The sequence below is a fragment of the Theropithecus gelada genome, chromosome 5 (assembly GCF_003255815.1).
Source record: "Theropithecus gelada isolate Dixy chromosome 5, Tgel_1.0, whole genome shotgun sequence".
Lineage (NCBI taxonomy): Eukaryota > Metazoa > Chordata > Mammalia > Primates > Cercopithecidae > Theropithecus > Theropithecus gelada.
In genome coordinates, this window is record NC_037672.1 from 36,509,067 (window position 1) to 36,530,146 (window position 21,080).

The following is a 21,080-nucleotide window of genomic DNA, read 5'->3' on the forward strand; positions in this document are numbered from 1 at the left end:
ATTGCTGAAATAAACTATAGAATTAAATGCCACATTTCATTAAATATTAGGTGCCATCAATTGTAACATGTACCATTATCTTATATAACACAAAGATAGAAAATGCTGCCAGGGTAACCATGATATGCCAATGATTGGGAGATACATTCCAATTCCAGATATGTTAAAAGGTAAATGAATACATGTACATCTTAGAATCGTTAAAATATGAGCATTGTTGTGTTATAATATTATACATTGGTATTAGGCATCTTTAAATTGCCAATGATATTTTTAAGTCAAATTTTTTAAAAACATGCAAGGTACCACCTATATGCAAGTCACTGCGCCAGGAGACACAATGTGCAGATAAACATTGATAAAACCATGGCCTTCTCTACTGAGGGTTTATAGTCTGATAGAGGGAACATTGTATAAATGAATTACATACTATAATCCAAGGCGGAAAGTGATCAGAGCGGTCCACCTTGGTAGAGTGATATAGTTTGGCTGTGTCCCCACCCAAATCTCATCTTGAATTGTAGCTGTCATAATCCCCACGTGTTGTGGGAGGGACCCAGTGGGAGGTAATTGAATCATAGGGGTGGGTTTTTCCCATGGTATTCTCATGATGGTGAATAAATCTCATGAGATCTGATGGTTTTATAAAGGGCAGTTCCCCTGCACACGCTGCCCTGCCTCCTGACATGTAAGATGTGCCTTTGCTTCTGCTTCACCATCCGCCATGATTGTGAGGCCTCCCCAGCCATGTGGAACGGTGAGTCCATTAAACCTCCTTTTCTTTATAAATTACCCAGTCTCAGGAATTTATTCATAGCAGTATGAAAATGGACTAATACAAAGAGTTTAAAGATCCTTTAGAAATATTTATTTATTTATTTATTTAGAGACAGAGTCTCACTGTCACCCAAGCTGGAGTGCAGTGATGCAGTCTTAGCTCACTGCAACCTCCGCCTCCCAGTTCAAGCGATTCTCCTCCTCAGTCTACCAAGTAGCTGGGACTACAAGCATGTGCCACCACGCCCAGCTAATTTTTGTACTTTTAGTAGAGACAAGGTTTCACCGTGTTGGTCAGGCTGGTCTCGAACTTCTGACCTCAGGTGATCCACCCACCTCGGCCAAGGTGCTGGGATTACAGGCATGAGCCACCACACCAGGCCTAGAAATATTTTAAATAGAGTAATTATGTTTACTTTGGAATTTTTTTAAGTCTTCCTGGAGAAAGTAGTGTGTGAAATGAGTTTTGAAGGATGAGTAGAATTTTGCAAAGTATTGATCGATAAGGAGGTATGTCAACTGGGGGAAATAATACGTGCAAACACACAGAAGCATTGGCATTAAAGAATAATGAAAAGTCTAGTTTGGCTGGAAATGGAAAGTAGCTAGAGGAGTTCCCCAGATACACTAGGAAGACCATGGATGTCATATTGTAGAAGGTCTTGAATGCATAGCTGAGGATATTTAAGATTTGGTAGACAATACAGAACCACTTAAGGTTTTTTAACAATGCAGTGGTTTAATGAGAACTTTCCATTACATAGCTGGCTCCATCTCATGTTTTAGATTCCAGTTTAAATGCTACCCTCTCAAAGGGTCCAAACCTCACTCTAAGTAGATTCTCACCTGTAACTCCAAATTGCCACATCCAGTTGGTTTCCTAGGAAGCACTTACCACTGGTTTTGATCTGTCTACCAACCACCTAGTCAGCTGCATGGTAGGGTGTTCTATTCCCCTTTTCTACTCTCAGTGCTTAGCACTCCACATGGTACACCTTAGGCACTCAGTAACAGCTCACTAAATGTGGAGACATCTGAGAGTAGCTTCTAACAGACAGCTGGGTACTTTGTTCAAAACAAAAACAAGAATTATGTGATGATGTGATGTTTTCAATTCACAGAGGACACTCTGAGACAGGAGGCCAGGAAACAAGTCCTGGCTCCTCCCCACCGATTCCTTGCATGGCCCTGGATATGTCACTAAGATTCATGCCCTCTGGTTTCTTTATCTTTCCAAAAATGGTTGTGGAGGAACTGACTGCTAAGGTCTTCTGTTCAGAAGTGCGCATCACCCACATGGAAAATATGAGTCTGGTGCTTAGGAGACAAAGGGTGTGGCTCGAGAGGTGGATTTTGGAGTTGTTCTACAGGGAATACAGTATAATCAAAGTCAAGATAAAGATCCAGTTTTAAAAATGGTCTCGATCCTCTGCACAGCATTTGATGTTGTTGGGCTGATAGCTGTTCTCTTCAGCTGAGGCACTGTAGAGCCTTGTACCTCAAACCTTTTCTACTGCTGCTTGTCTGTTTCTTTCACCCAGAACCCTTCAGCCCATAGATGTAGATGTTCAAATCCTATGGTTCTGCCTTCTTCCCTCTTCACATCTCATTCCCTGGAGTGACTCCTAATATTCCATGGAAATCCTTGTTCCCCCAAGTCTCCTCCTTAAACATCAAGCAATCCAGAATATTTACTGTTTCCATCAGGCTGTCGTTCTGTAGGACACACCACCTGGCATCCCACCCTATTCTTTCCACGTTTCATTAAATTTTCTAACAGTCTTTCACTACAGTTTTTGTTACCTAAAGCCTGCAGTTTCCTGTACATAGCATAGGGCTTGTCACACAGTAGGAGTTCAAAATTCTTCGTTGACTAAATAATACTCCATTCTTTCTGCCTCATCTCTGTCACATTCACCTTGCCTAAAAGACCCTCCTGACACACCTGGCCACCCTCCCGACACACCTTAGTTTTTCTTTTTTCTTTTCTCTTTTTTTATGTTTTTGTTTTTGTTTTTGTTTTGAGACAGAGTTTCACTCTTGTTGCCCAGGCTAGAGTGCAGTGGCGCCATCTCGGCTCACTGCTACCTCTGTCCCCGGGGTTCAAGCGATTCTCCCGCCTCAGCCTCCTCTGTAGCTGGGATTATAGGCGTCCGCCACCATGCCAGGTTAATTTGTTGTGTTTTTAGTAGAGACGGGGTTTCACCATGTTGGCCAGGCTGGTCTCGAACTCCTGACCTCAGGCGATCCACCTGCCTCGGCCTCGCTACGTGCTGGGATTATAGGTGTGAGCCACCACACCCAGCCCCTTTATTAGTTTTTCATCCGATATGATTCCTGTCTGTTTCAGTGCCTGGCTTAGGTGCTGTCAGCTTCTCGAAACCGCCCAGTTACACTCTCTTCCCTATCTGAATGGCCTCAGGATTTTGTTGATGTCCCTTTGATGGCATTGTTTGTACCCTGAATGATATTGTAGTTGGTTGTAAGCTCTTCTCACCTCCTTGCTCTCCCCTGCTACAGGGTTATCTCCCTGCAGGCATGAACTTGCCTTTCTCCTGTCTTCCTTATCAAGTAATATTTAAATTGAATTGTGAGTACTATGATAAAAAATAAGAATAATAGAATAATTGTGTGACATTTGAGCAATGTATTAGCTCTTAAGGAGTTATTGAACAATTTAAAAAAAAAATAACCAAGTGAAAAGATTTCGCTGACAAGAATATAAAATTAAATATTGGAAAGGATGTAAAACCATTCCAATATCATAAGACAGAGCTCATTATCTCGATATATAGTCTACTTGGGAGTGGAATAAGAGCCTTTCTTGAAAATGATGTGTCCATATGTAGTAAATTATTCTAATAATCACAGAGAATTGGATAAAAATCTGAACACTTGTTTTACTTTCTTAAGCTCTATACATCATAAACAAAGATGTTTTCTAAATCGTGTATTTTATTGAAATACCACGCATTTATTCGTTAAACTTTGCTTGTTTTTGTTGTTGTTTTGTTTTTTGTGGGATTTTTCACTTATTCAAAACTTTGTCCATCAGAAAAGAGGCACATTGTCATGTAATGTTTATCAACAGTAATAACAACTAGAATGTTTTAGTTCATTCGGACTGCTTTAAGAAAATACCAGTAAGTGGATGGTTTATAAACAACAGAAATTTCTCAGAGTTGTGGAAGCTGGAAAGTTCAAGATCAAGGTGCCAGCCGATTTGGCATCTGGTGAGGACCTTCTTCATAGACAACCATCTTTCACTATAACTTCATAAGGCAGAAGGGGCAAGGCAGCTCTCTGGGATCTCTTTTATAATGGCACTAATATTATCCCCAGAGGGCAGCGCCTCCTAATACCATCACACTGGGGATTGATTTCAACATATGAATTTGCAGGGACACAGACATTCAGTCCATAGTAGGTGGCTTTCGGTTATTGGACAACTCCAACATTTCCAGTGTGTGATCAACAGTTTATATGATGTTCCATTTAAATCTCACTGTAATATTATTTTACATACTGAAATTGTGGTTAACTGTGAGTTGATTGCTGAGTGTCAGGAGCTGGGCTGCAAACCCCAGCCTGATAAATGTGAAACCCCTTGCCTTCCTGGGCAAACTGTTCCAAGCCAGGAACTCCTTCCCCACATTACTGCCCAGTGCCCTTTAGGAAACACTTCCTTCAGTCACACTCACAATAATATCTGGCTGTAAAAAGGAGGCAACCCACAGATCTCAATGTTCAACTTTTTTGTTGTTGCAGGAAGAGAAGTTAAACTTCGAGAGAAACCTAACAGACAATCTCCACACAGGTAAGCTATTTTATTTTATCTTTCCATGCTTTGGTGGGAAAATCTATTCTCTTCCCTTTCCATTAAATTTTCTATCATTCGGTCTTCTGCTACAGTTTTTATTACCTAAAACCTTAAAGCCAGTAGACAGAGCAGTCCCCATAGTCTCTTTCTTTCTGGCTCACTCAGGTTCGAGTAGAATTGCTGTTTCCTTTTTATGTTTGTTTTTCAGAGATGCAATTCTAAAACGAGTGTGATAATGCATGGTTCAACAAAGTCTCCACACTGAAAGATTTCCAGTTAATCTATCCCCCCATCCCCAGGCAGTTTCAAGCTTCTCCAGTTAATGTCCATGCCTCAGAACAGTGGCTCTCAGCATGTGCTCCCAGGACCTATGGCATCAGCCTCACCTGGGAACTTGATAGAAATTCAGTTTCTCAGGCCCCATCTCAGACCCACTAAATCAGAGGCTCCGGGATAATGACTAGCCCTCAAGATGATTCCAGTATACTCTCCTGTTTAGGACCCAGGTACTGTGAATACAGACCTTCCTTCTCTTTATTTCTCTCTGAGTCTCCCTCCCAAGCCCTTTACCATTTCCATCTTTAGCCGAACTTGTAATATAATCTTCTATATATTTCACTCCAGTGGAACCAGCCTGGTCCCCTCACTCTGTGTCTCCTGAAAGTGGTGCATGGATTATTCTTGTTCCCCTTTGCAAATTCTAGATGGTCAAGCGGCCTCCGATCTGCAAACCTTATCTTCCTTTGAGGTTCATGCCATTGGCCTATTCTGTCCTTTACCCTACTTGTTGCCATCATCTGGGGACTTCCCAGCTGCTCCCGATCATTCAATACCATAGGCCCAAAGCCCTTCTGACTTCCTGCACTCTAGTCATCCTCACTTCCACTACATTTCACTTTCCATGGCCACATCCTGGACCATGTCCTTCATTGTAGACACTAATGTACCAATGCCACCATCTCTTATGGCTCCAAATTCCTCATGCTTAAGGATGCCAGGTCACCGGTCTTGCTTTTCTTCCCCCAACCTCATTAGGATCCTCACACACAGGACTCTTTCTTCTTCCTTAGCTAACCTCTTGGCCACACAGCCCTACCCATTTAGTGCAGGCTCCAGGTCCATTGCTTCAACCATGCTTGCCAGCACTCTCGAGACCCAAATCCTGTTGCCTTATACCTCAACCTGGGACGAGGGTAGTAACCCATATTCTATGGGCCTTTACCTGGATTGCTGGGCACTGCTGGAAGAGGGAAAGAATGCCAGAACTACATGCACTGGCATCACTCAGATTTTTGGTGGCCAGCTGAGGCCAACCCTCAGCACTGCTCAGCTGCCTTTCAGTGGTTGCTCTTCCCTTCCACCACACACCATTCCAAACCTTGTCACTTTGAGCTTTCAAATCTAGTCCTTCCAGCAGACACCTTGCCCTCTACATCAAGAAACTCACAGCTTACAGTCCTCCAGCTTCCCACCCTGCATCTAGAAATGTCTCCACTTAAAATCACCCTTGCCTCTTTCCCTCTAGGCTCCAAGGGAAAAGTGTATATCTCTACATCTTTCTAAGTTGTATTTCTTCACTAGTGATCTTGACTTGATCCTAGTTTTTCCCCCATTCTTTCTACTATTCTCAATTTCTTTCAACTATCTTTTTCCTCCTTGGCTTAGAAAATGTATTTACCTTTCACCTGCTACAAAACCGTCCTATAATCCTGTATCCTTGTCCACTGTGACTGTTCCCTTCATCTTTTCCATCCCAGCCAAGCTCCATAAGAATTCTGTCTCCTCCTTTTCATATGCCCCATGCATTCCTCAACCTGCTGCACCCCAGCATGCACCTCCACCGTTCTACAACCTTCCTGCATTTCCCACTAACACCTTCCTTGACATGAAATTCAGGTGCACTGTTCCATCCTTTCCTTATCTCTGAGGCATCTGACACTGTTTGACGGAAGACTCTCTCCTCTCCTGCTTCTTGATAATAAAGCCTCATTGCCCCCTCCCTCTCTGAGCATTTTTCCCAATCCTCCTTATATGCTCATCCTCCTCTGCCTGAGAGCAAACAAGCAGAGTTAAGACTTGCAGGCGACTTGCTGGCTCCGCCCTCATGAGTTGAATAGTTGAGAAGGCAGGAAAGACGTCAAAAAATGAATGAAATAAAACTGTAAGTCGCGCTAGGAATGTAAAGTGAAAGGTGACATGAGGTGGAATAACAGGGTTTTAAACTGGCTGGTTTAGATGGGGTGGGGTGAGAACGCAAAGGAAATAGTCTATGACAAGGTCCTTGAGATCAGGAACAAAACATCAACTTTAAAGACTTGAAAGAAGGCCAATGTGGCCAGGGAAAGAAAGGGGGAACAAGGCACCAGAAAGCTGTGTATGTGATAGAAAAGACTTCATCTATTATTGTATAAGTTTCTTACTAATTTTAAGTGAGTTACTGCAGTCGATAATCATAATTCACTGGAGTTATGTTCTCTAAAGTCACTTCAAACAAGGAGTTAGTGAACACTGCACCATTGCTCTCAAGGGAAATATGGGGTTAGGTTCCTACAAGCCTCTGGTCACAATATTTTCATCAACCGATCAATATATAACCTTGTTTTATGTGTGTTTCAGTTGTTAAAGCACTTTATTTGCATATGTATTGTTAATTCATTAACATTGAACTCAGGGCTAACAGCACTATGACTCATTTCTGAACAAAGCTTGTCTAACACACACGTTTTCTCTGTAAGACATATCACAGTGTTCTTGCACCTAGGACCACTAGACAACACATCAGCACTATGCCTGGGGCCATTTTTAACAGTGACATCACCAACAAAAAACACAAAATGCAAACAATGGGGCCATGAGAAGACACCCATTTACAGTATGGCACAGTGCCATCTTATTTGAGCTCAGCTAGAAACATAAGCGTCTAATGACTCAAAATATTTTGCCATTCTGCACATACCCAGGAACAGCCACATAAGCACCATGAGTATTGACATTAATGTTAGTAAGTCAGTGAATTCACAAATATAGACTCCACAAATAATGAGAACCAAGTGTATATGTAAAGCATATCGATGAACACCAGGTACGTAAGTAGGACTATGTACATTTGATATTTTAATCATCTTCATTATTGCATGCTACTAAATATCCTAACAGCATGAGATACCTCTGAACAATTTTAGGCAGGGGAAGTGATAATGATCCAGATTCATGGCCTAAAAAGATCATGACTCCTTTGTGGCAAATATATTAGCCAGAGATACTAGCAGGTATAGGTGATAGTAAGGTGATGTTGCAGTCAGTAATCCAGGTATGAAAGAGATGCTGTTTGAGAACGGGGCAGTGGGAGTGCACATTTTTCTCCTGGAATGTGCTCTGGAATCTACCAGAACCACTGTCTGGCCATCTTTGTCCACAAGCCTTTTCTAATCTTCCTACGGTTACTCTGGAGCTCCTTGTCCTAGATAGCATATTATATGACATATTTGAATCTAGTACTTATGGCACTGTATTAGTCATCCATCTATATACCTGTCTCCTTTCCTGGACAGTAAACTCTTTCTACATCCCTGGAATCAAGTTCGGTGCTTGATACATAATAGGTGCTCAGGAAATACCTGTTGCCTGAATAGTTGGTGAGTCATTTAACAAACAGCAGAGATCTTCTACCTCTCAGTGTCTTAGCAATTAGCAGAGTGTCTTATCCCTGGTAGGGGGTGTTTAAGGCCTCTAAACCGTGCTCAGTCTTTCCAAGTGCAAAACCTATTTTTACTCTACTTTAAAGGAACATTGGGTTCCAACTCTGCACACGTAGGTTCATCTACAAGTAGGGGACAAATTGTGAGTTTTTTCTTGTCTTCCGACCAGTTCTTGCTTCCAGTCTTGAGTCCGGAAGCACATTCATAAAATAAAATAGTTGGGTGGGATGACTTCTAAGATTCTTTCAAATCAGGGCCCTATCAGGGTAGTCTGCTAAGGCTACCATAACAAAATACTCTAGACTGGGTGGCTTAAACAAAAGAACTTTATTTTCTCAGAGTCCCGGAGGCCAGGAGGTCCAAGATCAAGGTGTCGGCAAATTCGATTCCTGGGAGAGTTCTTTCCGGCTTGCAGATGCTGCCTGCCCACTGTGTCCTCACACGGCCTCTACTCAGTGTGCTCTGGACTCACCAGCACCATTCACTTTCACTCACAAGCCTTTGCTAATCTTCCTGAGGTTGCTCAGGAGGAAGTGCTCTCTCTCCTCTTCTCATAAGGCCACCAATCCTCTTAGGTTAGGACCCCACCCTGATGACCTCATTTAACCTTAATTACCTCCGGAAAGCCCTATCTCTTATTACACTCACAATGAGTTAGGGTTTCAACATGTGAATTTGGGGGAAGACACAATTCAGTCCACAGTGGATACTGTAAGATTCTGGGAATTGCCCTGAAATAGTTTATTCCAAGCAGGTGGCTCTGAGCTGTGCTTCCTTTTAAATCTATTTACAGCCTTATGAGACTATGTTATATAAACTCCTCTCCACATGGCCACCTCCAAAACTTCCTCAGCATTTTTGGAACTTAACTTTGTCCAAATGCTTCAAGTTTCTTCCAGACATCTGCCATCTCCCTGATATGGCTACTTAGCAAAATCAGAGACATTCCCTGTGATGGAGACACACCTCAGTTCCCATGTGATTCCAGGGAAGATTTGGTCAAAACATTGCCCATTTCTACACAGTATCTAAAAGGAACTAGCACCCAATGGTTAAAGAATATTCTCAGCCAGGGACGGTGGCTCACCTCTGTAATCCCAGCGATTTGGGAGGCCAGGACGGGTGGATCACCTAAGATCAGGAGGTCAAGACCAGCCTGGCCAACATAGTGAAACCCTATCTCTACTAAAAATACAAAAACTTAGCCGGGCATGGTGGTAGCCGCCTGTAATCCCAGCTATTCAGGAGGCTGAGGCAGGAGAATCACTTGGACCTGGGAGGCGGAGGTTGCAGTGAGCCGAAATCGCACCACTGCACTACAGCCTGGGTGACAAGAGTGAGACCCTGTCTCAAAGAAAAAAAAAGAAAGGAAAAAAGTCAATATTCTCACAGACAATTGCCATGAACATACAAGCAGCCAACATTTCCTAAGAACCTGCTGTTTGCCAGACACACATCGCCAGGCCTGTCACATGTTTAAGTCATGTGCTCCTCATAGGACCCTGACTAGTACTTCTGGTAATGCAGCCATAAAAATGAAAGTGTCCATGCACTGATGCCAGGGGTGTCTGAATTTTTTCTTTTTCTTTCTTTTTCTTTCTTTTTTTTTTTTAGACAGAGTCTCGCTGTTATCGCCCAGGCTGCAATGCAGTGGCACAATCTTGGCTCACTGCAACCTCCGCCTCCTGGATTCAAGTGATTCTCCTGCCTCAGCCTCCCAAGTAGCTGTGATTACAGGTGTCTGCCACCATGCCCAGCTAATTTTTGTATTTTTAGTGGAGACAGGGTTTCACCAGGTTGGCCAGGCTGGACTCGAACTCTTGACCTCAGGTGATCCACCCACCTCGGCCTCCCAAAGTGCTGGGATTATAGGTGTGAGCCACTGCGCCCAGCCCGGTGTCTGACATTTTTAAGCGGATCCCTTAGTAATGATTGATACTGAGCTTGTTAGAAACACAGGCTGTCAGGCCCCACTCAGAGCCAGGTGGATTCCTCATGACCCAGTGCCCTGTGCTCCTATCTGTCTACAGGATTCCACCCCGTACATACACACACACACACACACACACACACACACACACACACACACACACACGCTAGTCTTTATTCATTAATGAACTACATCTTGTCTACTCCAAACAGGAGCCTACTTCCAGGAATTTACAGTCCAGAGAATAGGGACATAGCTTCTCAAACTTTTTCCTTAAACTGTCCCCACGAGGGTATAGGAGGATCTGGGAGGCTGGGGAGTGTGGAGAGGATGACCACAAGCTACTGGCAGAACTTGACATCTCTGTGTGCCTTCCATTTCATTCTAGTCGTTCACGCAAATGTTACCTTTTCACCCATGATATCCTGAGTTAATTTTAGATAACAAACAATGGGCTTCTCCCCACAAAACCTTCGCATGGGGCCGTATTTATTTTGTGGCTTACTTTTCCCTCCCAGCTCATGACCATGTACCCTCATGTAGAAGGGGGTGCTCTGAGATTGGCTTACACCACGGGCAGCCCCTGGATCTGGGAGAAGGGAGAGGTCAGCCACGGAGGAGGAGTAGTACCAGGTCTAACCTGGAGGAAGGAACTGGACCCCCTGGGCTCCATCAACACCTTCCTCCCCCAGGCTTTTCCACAGAGTTACTGTCCAAATGTACAGTGGGCAGAGACCAACCCAGATGGAGTTGTGATGTGCAGTCATTGTGTGAAGAGGCCTCTGTAGAATTTCGGGAGCCTTTTGACCCCACCATTGCTTGGCCAGACCAGAATAAACCCCATGTCCAGCCAGTGCTAGAGAAAGCCCTGGCCGCATCAGGCTTAAAGGTGACATTAACTGTGATGGTTAATATTGAGTGTCAACTTGATGGGATTGAAGGTTGCAAAATATTGTTCCTAGGTGTGTGTGTGTGAGGGTGTTGCCAAAGGAGATTAGCATTTGAGTCAGTGGACTGGGGAAGGCAGACCCACCCTCAATCTGGGTGGACACCAGCTAATCAGCTGACCGCGAATATAAAGCACGGAGAAAAACGTGAAAAGGCGAGACTAGCCTAGCCTCCCAGCCTACGTCTCTCTCCTGTGCTGGATGCTTCCTGCCCTTGAACATCAGACTCCAAGTTCTTCAGTTTTGGGACTTGGACTGGCTCTCCCTGCTTCTCAGTTTGCAGATGGGCTATTGTGGGACCTTGTGATCATGTGAGTTCATATTTAATAAACTCCCCTTTACATATATATCTATCCTATTAGTTCTGTCCCTCTGGAGAACCCTGACTAATACCGTAACCATCTAAAACACCACATCACCTACTCTGTAACCTTGCCGCATAGCAAAGTACCCACGCTACTTGGGCCATAATTCTTGTTTCTTTTTTTGTTCTTTTTTTGTTTTGTTTTTTGCTTTTTGAGACATAGTCTTACTCTATCACCCAGGCTGGAGTGCAGTGGCCCGATCTTGGCTCACTGCCACCTCCAACTCCTGGGTTCAAGCAATTCTCTCGCCTCAGCTTCCTGAGTAGCTGGGATTACAGGCGCACACCACCACACGTGACTAATTTTTGTATTTTCAGAAGAGACAAGGTTTCACCATGTTGGCTAGGCTGGTCTCGAACTCCCGACCTCAAGTGACCAACCCACCTTGGCCTCCCAAAATGCTGGGATTATAGTCATGAGCCACCATGCCAGCCCATAATTCTTGTGAGGCTTTTTGTTATTATTATTATTATTTTTGAGACAGAACCTTGCTCTGTTGGCCAGGCTGGAGTGCAATGGCACAATCTTGGCTCACTGCAACCTCCGCCTCTCGGGTTCAAGCAATTCTCCTGCCTCAGCCTCCCAAGTAGTTGGGACTACAGGTGCACCACCACACCCAGCTAATATGTGCATTTTTAGTAGAGATAGGGTTCCACCATGTTGGCCAGGCTGCTCTAGAACTCATGACCTCAAGTGATCCGCCAGCCTTGGCCTTCCAAAATGCTGGGATTACAGTTGTGAGCCACAGCGCCTAGTCCTGAGACCTTTCTTGTACCAAGTCCTTCTCTTGAGATGAGTAAAATAACTGCTGTATCCTGCCATCTGCTGGTGAATTGATGCAACTGCACCTATAAAATTCAGCCCAAATCTAGAGAATCCAGTTCTCTCTTGCAAAAGCTACTGGAGCACAAACTGCTTCTTGCGTAATCCAGCGGACTCAAAAAAATAAAATAAATGAAAAACTTACTAGAATGGATGCTAGAAATATTATAGTAATAAAAACAACAACAACTTTAATAATACCTTCACTATCCTACTTTCAACTTTTACAACCTTGGGCAAGCAAGGTATATAACCTCCCATTTAGTTATCTGTGAAATACTGGTTCCCACCTTAAAGTGTTGTTTTAAAGTTGAAATGAGTTAATACATGAAAGATAAAAGTCCCCAAAACAGTCCTTGGCACATAGTAAACCCTTGGTGGTTAACTGATTTTTGTGATTAAGTACTGGCTGTATGCCAGACATTATAGCAAGCGCTATGCATCCTTATTTCATTTAATGTTCAGAACAATCCTCATAAACTGTAACTATCATCATTCGCATTTTGCAGATTAGGCCACTGAAACTCTCAGAGGGGAAGAAACTTGCCTAGAAGTCACAAAGCTAGTGAGCGATGGAAGTGGAATTGTTGACTACTCTGATCCTAAGTCACTCGCTTAACCACTCTGCTGAACTCCTGGTGTGGTGTGATCAGTCTTCCTGAATGTTCATCTAAATGCCATCTGGCTTCACCAGGATTGATCGATCTCTCTCTCTGTCTCTGTCTCTCTCTCACACACACACAAACGCACGCACACACACACGACTATATGCTCTCCCAAGGAGCACCTGGGTGCCATTGTATCCCCAGAACCTAGCACAGTGCCTGGTTCATACTAAGACCCAGTGGAGCCATTGTGAAGTCAGTGATGCTGCACACAGCTGTGAGCATTCGTCACACACCTGTCTTAAGGATAGTAGGCTAATTATTAGAGAGGGGAAAAAAATAGTATCAGATCCTGAACAGAGGAAAGGGCCACATGAAATGTTTTTCAATCCATGAAAATGACTGTGATGTGCTATTGTAAAGACCACAGGAGGGAAAAAAGGAGTGATATTATCACTATGTTGTAATAACAACAACAAAAAAACCACGTTGAATGTGTTTCCACATTCAACATGGATATCAAAGATCCTGTGAATCCAGCAGCAAAATAGTCCCGGGACCAGGCCCTGGCCTGTTCCTCAGCATTCCTACAGTGGAAGCACCTCTCAGGTGCAAGAGCTGGCGAGGCCAGCCTTGGTAAAGGCTAGAGAGGCAGCCCTTCTAGTGTGATTCCAGAGGGTTCAGGGCCACCTATCACTGAGATACACCAATTTCAACCCAGACATTCCACCCTCAGAGGCTGATTTCTTTGGCTGCTGGAAACTTATTTTTTTACGTAGCTTTCTTTAAAATGCAGGCACATACACCAGGAGGCCCAGGGTTGCTGCCAGTGCTCTGAAAACCACCGTGCCTTCCTGCCTGGCAGCGCGCACCTCTCCCAGCCCATTCCCAGTGGAGAAGGAGGTCACGTCCTCTACCATCAGGAGTCTCCCTGGTCTGAGACCCTTGTCCCTCTCAGGGACTTTGCTGTTACACACATTCTGTCCCCGTCTCCCAGTTCCTCCTGGCAGAAGCTGAAGAGGCATTTCCCAAAGAGCTGCAGAGCTGAGGGAATAAGACAGAGAACTCGGCCTTTTATCATTCAGTCGAGATCATGGCCTGGGGTGAGTGTGGACATAGGACCCAGAGGGCTGTATTGCAAAGAGATAGTTCACAAACCGCTGGGTGTGGTACCCCACGTGCAGTACGGATGTATCCAAGCCTGCCTTCAGCATAATTCTCAGGATTCCATACAATAACAAGGAAATCAAGTCAATGAGTGGAAGTTCCCCTACTTTCCCACTTTATCGTTTAGATTGTTAGATTTGAAAGAGCACTTTGATTCACAAACTCGTTTTGCAGATAAAGAAACTGAGGACTCAAGAGATTGCAGCCTGGGCAACATGACAAAGTCCCATCTCTACAAAAAATAAATTTAAAAAAAATAGCCAGATGTGGTGGTGTGTGCCTATAGTTGCAGCTACTCAGGAGGCTGAGGTGGGAGGATTGCTTGAGCCTGGGAGGCAGAGGTTGCAGTGAGCCGAGATGATGCCACTGCGCTCCAGTCTGGGTGACAGTGAGACCCTGTCTCAAAAAAAAAAAAAAAAGGGGGGGGGGGGGGTGAGATTAAACAACTTCACCATGTCCATGCCATTGGTGATGGCATTATGGCTAGGAGGTGAATTTCTTTTTTCTTTTTTTTTTTTTTTTTTTGAGACAGAGTTTTGCTTTTGTTGCCCAGGCTGGAGTGCAATGGCACGATCTTGGCTCACTGCAACCTCCGCCTCCAGGGTTCAAGCAGTTCTCCTGCCTCAGCCTTCCGAATCACTGGGATTACAGGCGCCCGCCACCACACCCAGCTAATTTTTTGTATTTTTAATACAGATGGGATTTCACCATGTTAGCCAGGGTGGTCTTGAACTCCTGCCCTCAGGTGATCTGCCTGCCTCAGCCTCCCAAAGTGGTGGGAATACAGGCGTGAGCCACCGCGCCTGGCCCCAAGGAGGTGGATTTCTTACACCTGGGCACAGACTTTGCCTGGCTAAGTTCACCCAAATCCCATAGAGCATAATTAGTTTGGGGAGTAAAACTCCAGTGATGATTAGGACTCTTATTTTGATAGTAGATTTTTCAGAAGTATTCCACAAAACATGAGATCCGTTGGTTGTTAATAAGTTTGTTATGAGAAAAAAAGTTCTGTAGCCCAATAATGTGGGGAAATAATCAGGTTAAACAGAGTGAAACAGTTGCTTCTCATAACCATGAATTTTTTCATCTTTAACTTCTGTTGTTCCCAAACCTATTTTGACCAGGAAGCCCTTTCTAGGGAGAAAACCTATGAGCACTTCCCTGCACACAAATCTCCCATCAAACCCAGCTCTAGGCCATACTAACACATCTATCCTAGCACACAGGCTATTGAGAATGCATGAAATGGACTATTTGATGGTGCTGATAACAAAAGTCTGCATATAATCTTTCAAGTTCTCCAAAATAGCAGAAGCTTAGCCTCTGTAGGAGAAAAGTAAACACATCAGAAAAATGTGTTCCGTGAGTTTTCAAAGCCTGCCCACAAAAGTAGGAAATGGTTCTGCCAAAAAAAAAAAAGATTGAGCTGTCAAAGAGTTTATCTTCTAGTCCTTTTTCAACTATAGGTTCAGCACTGTCTGTAATGTTGGGCAAGCAGTCTCTGGTTTCTTCTATAAAGGCAGCATAGCTCCTGGTAGTTATTTTTATTCATCCCTCTTGGGTCAGGACCTCAGTCCCTAGTAGCGGCTCACTAAATATTTGTCTGCTTCGCCTGCTGGCCAGGTTAGGTGAAATCTCAAGCTATGTTTTCTAAACATTAGCAAATTGTTGGAAATTTACATGTTCCATTCTATTGTATCTCCCTTCCAAATACTCCAACTTCTATAAACGCAAACCACCTCCCAGCAGCCACTTTAAAAGTTTGTTGGACAGAACTCTTGGAGCAGGATGTCCTTGACCCTTGGAATTGCAGGATAGAGGTTTTGCTGTTTCCCAAGCTGGGAAGGGGGAACCACAGTCGCTCCCATCTCTCTGAGCTCCTGCCTCTGGCTTGTAGTTTGGACCACTGGGTAGTAGGAGATTTGATTGTGGAAAAGGGTATGACCCTCTATTAGAATAATTTATAATATCTCATACCCATCATGCCTTCATTCCCACCTGTCATTCACCAGCTGTTCCTTCATTTGAATAATAAGAATGAAGTGCGCCATGCAAGCTGGATGCTGGTTGGATTAAGCATTGCCCGTGAGGAGCTCATGTGTCGTAGGGAAGGCAGACAGCCAACAAGCACCAAAGCTCTGGAGTATGAGTCCCCCTCTTAGATGCAGCAACAGCCTGCGGACAGGAACCATACCCTTTATTTGCCTCTAGAGTTCTCATCCTGGGACTGTATGTGGTCTTCAGTACATATACAGGATGATGTGTAGGTTGGTAGACTTTTGATGAGCTGCCTTCCAAGATCTCTGTCCATGGTCTAATTTATAGAGACTATTATCCTTTTTTTTTTTTTTTTTTTTTTTTTTGGAGATGGAGTCTCACTCTGTCACCCAGACTAGAGTGCAGTGGCATGATCTTGGCTCACTGCAACCTGCACCTCCTGGGCTCAAACAATTCTCCTGCCTCACCCTCCCGAGTAGCTGGGATTACAGGTGCCTGCCACCATACCCAGATAATTTTTATATTTTTATTTTTATTTTTATTTTTTGAGACAGAGTCTCGCTCTGTCGCCCAGGCTAGAGTGCAGTGGCACCATCTCAGCTCACTGCAAGCTCCGCCTCCTGGTTCACACCATTCTCCTGCCTCAGCCTCAGTAGCTGGGACTACAGGTGCCTGCCACCACACCTGGCTAATTTTTTGTATTTTTAGTAGAGATGGGGTTTCACCGTGTTAGCCAGGATGGGCTCGATCTCCTGACCTCATGATTTGCCTGCCTTGGCCTCCCAATTTTTGCATTTTTAGTAGAAACGGGGTTTCACCATGTTGGCCAGACTGGTCTCGAACTCCTGACCTCAGGTGATCCTCCCACCTCGGCCTCCCAAAGTGCTGGGATTACCGGTGTGAGCCGCCACACATGGCCATATAGGGAATCTTTTCATCCTTTCACAAACGCTAAGAAGTAGCATTATCCCCAGCAGTGATTTCCTGGAGGTGTTAGATCCCAGCCCAGGTTGTGACAAGCAGAGTTTAAGAACTGACCTTGGATTCACACTTTTGTTTTTAACTTCACACCTTTTTAAAACATTTTATTTTGACATTATTTCAGACTAACAGAAAAGTTGCAAGAAAAGTGCAAAGAATCCCCATAAATCCTCTACCCAGAGTCCCTAAACATGAACATCTACTACATTTGCTTTGTTGTTCTGTCTTTATACACACACAATGTTTTTTCCTGAATCATTTTAAGAATTTAGAACAGAAGTGTTTTAGATTTTGGATTTTTTCTTATTTTGGAATATTTGCGTATATATCATGAAATATTTGTATATACACCATGAAATATCTTGGGAATGGGAGCTGAGTCTAAACATGACATTCAAGTGTTTCATATATACCTTTTACACATACTTGAAGGTAATTTTATATAATATTTTTAATAATTTGTGCATGAAACAGAATTTTTACTTCGTTTTCACTGTGGCCTGTCACACGAGGTCAAGTGTGGCATCACATAAGGGCTCCAAAAGTTTCAGGTTTGGGAGCATTTTGGACTTTGGATTTTTGGATTTGGGATGCTCAACTTTTACTTTACTGTGTATTTCCTAAAAACAAGGGCATTCTCTTTTTTTCTGTCTTCTCCCCAACATTGTATTATATTTTCAAACCTATAGCAAAGTTGAAAGAATTTTGTAGTAAACTTCTGTATACCCACCACCAACCCATCTTATATTTTGAGGCATTTCAAAGTAAGTTGTGGACATCATATATTTCCCTTCTCTGCTTTCACTTGAGCAGGTATATCATTAATTAGAATTCTATATGTGTTTACATTTTTTGAAATGACTTTCATTACAAAAGTAATGTGTTCATTGTAGAAGATTGGTCATTGCGGATTTAAAAATCTACATATCTATCAATTAGTATTCATTTGTACCAGATATTGTGCTATGTACTTTATCAACATCATCTCTTTTCATCCTTTAACAAACCCTAAGAAGTAGCATTATCCCCATTTTACAGATGAGGACTCTGTGACCACGTTGCCGCAGTTCCCACAGTGGCAGAGTCAGGATATGTGTCCAAGTCTGTCCCATCTCCTGACTCTCAACTGCATGCCATCCTGCTAGCCTTGTGTCCACTCCACCCCACTCTGAGATAACCACTGTTAACCCCATCTCAATTCTTTTCTAGGTGTATAGATTTCCACAAAACTGTGATTATATTATACATGTCATTTTGTAACTGGCTTTTTTGCACATATGCAAACCTCCTTCTCCAGCACCTTGTTAATGACTGCAGGGTATACTGTTGAGTAAAGATACCATATTTAAGAGCTACCTTATTGTTATTATTTTTCAAGTTTTCGCTATTACCAAATCTTCTTGCATACTACTAATTTTATCCTTAGGGACACAAGTAGAATTGCTGAGGCAGAGATTATGCATAGTTTCCACTGTTAATACAGATTCTCAAATTGCTTTCAATGTCTCCTACCAGTAGTGTATGACTAGCAGGTTTCCCTACATCCTACACTGACACCAAGCATACATTTTAACAACTCGTTTATGGCTGGGTGCCTGTAATCCCAGCACTTTGGGAGGCCGAAGCGGAGGGATCATGAGGTCAGGAGCTCAAGACCACCCTGGCCAAGATGGTGAAACCCCATCTCTACTTAGCTGGGTGTGGTGGCACATGCCCGTAATCCCAGCTACTCAGGAGGCTGAGACAGGAGAATCTCTTGAACTCGGGAGGCGGAGGTAGCAGTGAGCCAAGATCACGCCACTGTACTCCAGCCTGGGTGACAGAGCGAGACTCCATCTCAGAAAAAAAAAAAAAAAAAAAACTCATTTCTAGTTAGATAAGCAAAAACATGTATGTTTTGTTTAGCATACCTTTGATTGTTAATCAAGTTGAACGTATTTTCACATATAAGTCTTCCCTTTCAGATACTACTTGTTCAGGTTCACACAGTTCTTTTTTAGGTTGGTCTCTTGAATAATTCCAGCCCATTTCACATTAAAGTCAATGTTATGACTGATATTTCATTTTTCAAGCAGATTTTACTTCATTTATTTTTATTTTAAATGTTTAAAATCATTTTTAATTTTTGTGGGTACTTAGTAGGCGTATATATTTATGGGGTACATGAAATGTTTCAATACAGGCACGCAATGCATAATAATCATATCCGGGTAAATGGAGCACCCATTGCCTCAAGCATTTATCCTTTGTGTTATAAACAAATAAGTTATATTCTTTAATTATTTTTACATGTACAAATAAATAATTATTGACTATGGTCACCTGTTAAGCTATCAAATACTAGGCCTTATTCTTTCTTTCTAACTTTTGTTTTGCACCCATTAGCCATCCCTGCTTCTCTTTCACCCCCTCCTCCAACTACCCTTACCAACTTCTGGTAACCGTCTATCTACTCTCTATCTTCTGAAATTCATTTGTTTTAATTGGACATGAGAAATTGAGAAATTTTAATGAGAACACGAGAAATTTGTCTTTCTGTGCCTGGCTTATTTCACTTAACATAACAACCTCCAGTTCTCTCCATGTTGTTGCAAAGAAGAGAGCTCATTCTTTTTCATGGCTGAATGGTTCTCCATTGTGAGAACTCCATACCACATTTTCTTTATGCATTCTTCTGTTGCTTCCAAATCTTGGCTATTGTCAATAGTGCTGCAATAAACATGGGAGTGCAGGTATCTCTTCAATATAGTGATTTCCTTTCTCATGGGTATATACTCAGCAGTGGGATTGCTGGATCATACAGTAGCTCTATTTTTAGTTTCTGAGAAACCTCAAAACTATTCTCCATAGTGGTTGTACTAATTTACATTCCCACCAACAGTGTATGAGGGTTCCCTTGTCTCCACATCCTCACCAGCATTTGTTGTTGCCTATCTTTTGGATAAAAGCCATTCTAACTGGGTTGAGGTGATATCTCATTGTAGTTTTGATTTGCATTTCTCTGATGATCATTGATGTTGAGCACATTTTCCTATACTGTTTGCCATTTGTATATCTTCTTTTGAGAAATATCTATTCAGATCTTTTGCCCATTTTTTAATTGGATTCTTAGATTTTTTTTTTCCTGTAGAGTTAAGCACCTTACATATTTTGGTTATTAATCTCTTGTCAGATGGATAGTTTGCAAATGTTTTCCCCCATTCTGTGGGTTGTCTCTTCACTCTGTTGATTGTTTTCTTTGCTGTGCAGAAACTTTTTAACTTGATGTGATCTTTATTGTCCATTGTTGCTTTGGTTGCCTTTGTTTCTTGGGTATTACTCAATAAATCTTTAATCAGTCCAATGTCCTGGAGATTTTCCCGTGCCTTCTTGTAGTAGTTTCATAGTGTGAGGTCTTAGATTTACGTCTTTAATCCATTTTGATTTGATTTTTATGTATGACAAGAGAGAGGGATCCGGTTTCATTCTTCTCCATATGAATATCTAGTTTTCCCAGCACCATTTACTGAGGAAACTGTCCTTTCCCCCAGTGTATGTTCTTGGCACCTTTGTTGAAAATGAGATCTCTATAAGTGTATTGATTTGTTTCTGAGTTCTCTCTTCTATTGATCTATATATCTATGTTTTTATACCAAAACCATGCTGTATTGATTACTGTATCTCTGTAATGTAATTTAAAGTCAGGTAATGTGATTCCTCCATTTGTTTTTTGTTTTGTTTTGTTTTGTTTTTCGCTCAGTATGGCTTTGACTAGTCTGGGTCATTTGTGGTTCCACATACATTTTAGGATCGTTTTTTCTGTTTCTTTGAAGAAACATTGATAGAGGTTGCATGGGATCTGCAGATTGCATTGGGTAGTATGGACATTTTAACAACATTGATTCTTCCAATCCATAATCATGGAATATCTTTCTAATTTTTGTGTCCTTTTCAATTTATATCACTAACATTTTATAGTCTTCATTGTAGA

General features: G+C 42.6%; 1 protein-coding gene across 1 annotated transcript in view; it reads left to right on the forward strand.

Annotated features, from left to right (window-relative positions):
* Positions 1–21,080, forward strand: part of C5H4orf19 (chromosome 5 C4orf19 homolog) — a 137,040-nt gene that overhangs the window by 99,193 nt on the left and 16,767 nt on the right. Inside the window, exon 2 of the mRNA XM_025386205.1 lies at positions 4,546–4,594. The gene's annotated coding sequence lies outside the window, so the exon portion shown is untranslated. The remainder of the gene's footprint in view (positions 1–4,545; positions 4,595–21,080) is intronic.